The following is a 4,745-nucleotide window of genomic DNA, read 5'->3' on the forward strand; positions in this document are numbered from 1 at the left end:
TGCCATCTTTCTGGTTCCTCTTGCCCCCTGTGATTACATTAGTCCCACTTGAATAATCCACAGCAGTCTCCCGTCTCAGGGTTTGCAGACCACAGTTATCTCTCAGTTTGTTCCTAAGGACAGGACTCTCGAATGCCAGTCCGCTCGATCTTTCCACTTTATCAGCCGAATTCTGTATCCTTTTGGCAGAAATCACAATACCTAGTCACAATGCTTACAGTCTAATAACACTGATTCAACGCTGTTTGCCTCCCCTCCTTTCTCTGAGTCAACCGCAGCAACAAAGTCAAGCTGATGGCAAAACCAAGCTCCTTCCTGCTGTTCCTTCTGCTTGAAACATTCCTCCCCCACGTCTCAGGTCAAATGTCACCTCCCTGGGGAGGTCCTCACTAGGACCACCCTTTCGAAAGTAACCCACACCCCTCACCTGGCACTCTCCACCGCTTTCCCCTGAGCACTACCTGAAATGACCTCCAGTATTTGCTTACTTGTATTTTTGACCATTGGATCCATTACATCCACAGCCTGGCACATAGTAGGTGCTCAACAAATATTTGTTGAATGAATGAATGTCCTTGATTCATGATGCTCCCTCCCCCACTACCCTCCAAACACCTTATCCTCCCTTGCTATACAAATCTCACCCATTCTTAGAGGCTCAGCTCACCACATTTTCCTTGAAGACCACTCCAGGTCACGTCCATTCAGTCAACATTTACTAAGTGCCAACAAGTGTCAAGCTCCCTATCAGGCACTGGAGCTGCTCGGGTGGTTAAGACAATGCTCAGAGCAGACTCAAAACTAGATACAACAGTCTTCTGTCAATTCTTATTGCCCCGTAATTCCTTTTTGCATGTGGTTTGCATCTTCCTGCCTAGACTGTACATTCCTTGAAGACAGCAGATGCCATATAGGCAACTCTGCCGTGTCCCAGTGCTGAGCTGAATGTTGGGCAACTGAACAGCCCTCAGCAGCACTCGATCAGCTGGTTAAGGAATAACAGGCGAGGGGAGGAAGAGGAGCTGTCCACGGGTAAGAGACCAAACCACCACGCACTTTTACGATGAAACCCATGCAAGTGAGGGTCAGAATGGCAGCTGCCTGCCGCCTCATTCTTCCTCTGGGAACTGAGGAACCAGCCCTCGAGGAAGCGGATTGAAGATGGCAAGACTCTGTGTCACTTTCATTCCAGAGTGGGACTTCAGACTCTGCCCTCCAGGCTCTTCCATAACAAACATCGCCAGCGTTGCTGCCCTCCCATTCCTGAAGTCTGTCTTCTGCTGGTTAAGTGACCTCAGGACAGAGGGCAATGTAGTGAGGTTTCCATGAAGAAAAATCTATTCAATTTAAAGGACTGAAATTTATTCTGTGGTCACATCCTCCCTATATAGTAAAATGCCCTTTCTTTTAAATCACCTACTTCTCATTATGATAGTAGTTGAGAGTTATTATTATTATTTTAGGTTTTTTTTTTTTTTTTTTGGCCACACCACGCAGTGTGGGATCTTAGTTTCCTGACCAGGTATTGAACCCATGCCCTCGGTAATGAAAGCACGGAGTCCTAACCACTGGACCACCAGGGAATTTCCTATTTTAGGTTTTTACTTACAAAATAAAAAGTAGGCAGCCCAACGTTAGTTCACCCAGTTTTGGTCTGTGAAATCCAGAAGCGTGGAAACCACTGGTGAAAGCTACCTGCCTCATGGGGTTATGAATGTGTTGCCTTGGGGCTGGCAACTCCTCCAATTATGCTCTCCCTACATCAGCTCAGCCTCACGCCGCTCTGCTCTCGCACTTAAAATCCTCCCGGCCAAGACTCAAAACAACACCCAGTGAGCCCTGCCGCGTGCTCTTGGCACCGTGGATACACAGCAGCGAACAAACAGGGTCTGTAGCCCCTCACCGCCATCTCTCTCACTTGCTAACTGCCCTGACCTTGACTGACCTTGATCAGCATCCACGGACCTCCCATCTCCTGACATTTTCTAATGGAGTGACTCTTTAAATTGCAAATCAGATCAGAATTGTCGGACTCAAGTCAACCAGTGACTTCCCGTCACGTTCAGAATAAAATCCCCGGTCCTCCCGGTGGCCTGCTGAGTCTCTGCCAGCCACCGCCTTCCTTTCCCTCTCTGCTCCGGCTCCACCGACCTCCCTCCCGAGCTGCGGCCGGCCCTCTCTCACTTCAGGACGTTTGCACTGGGCCGGTGCTTGTGCAGATTCTCCTGTGGCCGCCCCCTCCCTCCCTCCCTCAGGGAGGCCTTCCTCCCCCTCCCTGGAAAGCAGCCGTTCTCCACCTGTCACCCTCACGCTACCTGATCTTTCTTTATCGCACCTCTCACTCAGTGACATGGTTTTCTTCACTGTTGCAGCCCCAGTGCCTGGAACACAGTAGATGCTTGATAAGTATGTGTGTTTCCCCTAAATCTACATCCTTGCTCTTCTGGCTTCAGAGCCATACGGTCAACTTCCTTCTAGATGTCTGCCGTGTGTTCCGTGAGCTCCCCCATCTCAACAGGTCCAAAAATGTTAGTCTTCTCCCAAAACCTGCCACTCAGCTCCCCAAACCATTCGCCATTGGCCCCTGTTAGAAACCTGGCACATATGCCAGATGCCTCACCTACAGTGGCCAAGTGGCCCCTAAATCCCATCAAGTCTCTCTGAATTCTCCCTCACTTCTTGGCCTCACCACTGCTGGCTTTGCAGGGCCCTTATTATTTCTCACCAATCGGTCTCCCTCCCCAAGTCCTGCCTGGTCTTGTTACTGCAACCACACTCTCTGAAACTCAACGGTCACGTACCACCAGGTGTATCTTTTTTTTTTTTGGCTGCGTTGGGTCTTCGTTGCTGCGCACGGGCTTTCTCTAGTTGCGGTGAGCGAGCAGGGGCTACTCTTCGTTATGGTGTGCGGGCTTCTCATTGCGGTGGCTTCTCTTGTTGCTGAGCACGGGCTCTAGGCGGGCAGGCTTCAGTAGTTGTGGCACGTGGGCTCAGTAGTTGTGGCGCATGGGCTTAGTTGCTCCACTCTGTGGGATCTTCCCGGACCTGGGATCGAACTTGTGTCCCCTGAATTGGTAGGCGGATTCTTAACCACTGCGCCACCAGGGAAGTCCCGCCACCTTTATCTTGAGGACAAGGTTCAGGCTCAGTGTGGCTCACAGGGACCCACAGAATCTAGTTCGGGCTTTCTGGCTTCACGTTCACACCAAGCTACCTGGCGTTCCCCTCAAACCCTCTCATCTCTCTGTGCTGTTCCTCGCCTGGAATGACCATTCTTCTCTTTCCTACTGCATTTTCTCCTGGAGAAATCCTTTTTGTCTTTCCTAATTCCCCATGTTCCTTTTGTGCAACCATAGCACCAGGCCCATCTCTTTCTCCTCCTGTTGTATTTTACCAACCCATGTAAATCCACATATCTATAAATATTTCTATGTGTAGCCACCTGTGTCTATATTCAGCTGAACAATATCTCCAACTCTAGTCTATTACCACATGGATCATTCTAGACTCTCTCTCTTGGCTTATCTGTAATTTCTCACTGCAACTGTGAGATGGTTCCCAGCATCTGCCAGCCACTTACTTGTTTAATCCCAGTATTCATGTAGAGTGGTCTCTCACTGTATTTTCCCTGTGTGTTTGTCTACAAGATCAACATTCACTCCCAAGCACTTAAAAATAACTAAGTGCTTAATACACACCAGGCACTGATCTAAAAGCTACAAGCATAGTATTTAATTCTCATAACCAACCATGTGAGGCATTTACTATTAGCTCAACCAAAAAGGAAACCGAGGTACAGAAAAACCAAATAAGTTGTCCAAGTCGCTCAGTTACTAAGTGGCAGAACCATGGTTGACCCCAGAGAATAAACACACAGAATCATGAACTCCAGGGCCTCCCCTGGGTTAGGGGTGCTGCAGGTAACATGAGCTGAATTAATAATGCCACAGTCCCTTAATTCTGACATTCTGGACTTACTGTTTCTCAGCACTGCGAGCTGCCATCTATGGTTGTTTTCTGTGCCCCCTCACACTGTAGGTCCCTGTGGCAGAAGGGAAGGATGGTTCAACCACAGCATTGTGCTCTTTAATTGGTCTGGGCCTTCACTACTTTTGTAAGTCATGGAATTCACCACCTGGGGAATCCCCATTCCACCCCCACGAAAGCTGCTCCCAACCCCACCTCTGTCCCACCCGGCCTCTGGCCTCTGCCTCCCTAACTCCCAGGAGAAGATTTCACATCCTGTCAGAAGCCTTTCAGCAGGTGGTCCCTCCACTTTCCTTTCCTACACCTCAGTTTTCTCCACCTTTTTGTACACGCCCTCTTCACACACACCCGTCAACGAAAGCCTCTAGCTCTGCTGTGTGTAGGGGGCACTGCCTCCTTCTCCCGACACCCTTCCCTGTCTACCTTCAGGGCCCCTCGGTGTTCGCTATGCACCTTCAGGACCCCTTGGTGTTCGCTATGCACCTGAACACATGCAGAGCCTTCCCCAACCTTAAGTCTTAAAAATCACAACTTTGCGACCACCTCATCTCTCACTCCTCCCCTTCTTTCAGCAAATATCGTCTGAGGGGCCTCCTCCATGCCAGGTTCTTTTAGGCGGTGTGGATTCCGGGATAAACAAAACTGGCCAAACCCCTGCCCTGAAGGGGCTGACACTCCAGTGCAGCCGAGCTGCTTGAAGGAGCAGGGAATGCCCCCCCCTGCCCTCCACCGGCTCACAGAAAAGCAGCACATCTTGG

This window comes from Balaenoptera acutorostrata, chromosome 1 (genome assembly GCF_949987535.1).
Source record: "Balaenoptera acutorostrata chromosome 1, mBalAcu1.1, whole genome shotgun sequence".
Lineage (NCBI taxonomy): Eukaryota > Metazoa > Chordata > Mammalia > Artiodactyla > Balaenopteridae > Balaenoptera > Balaenoptera acutorostrata.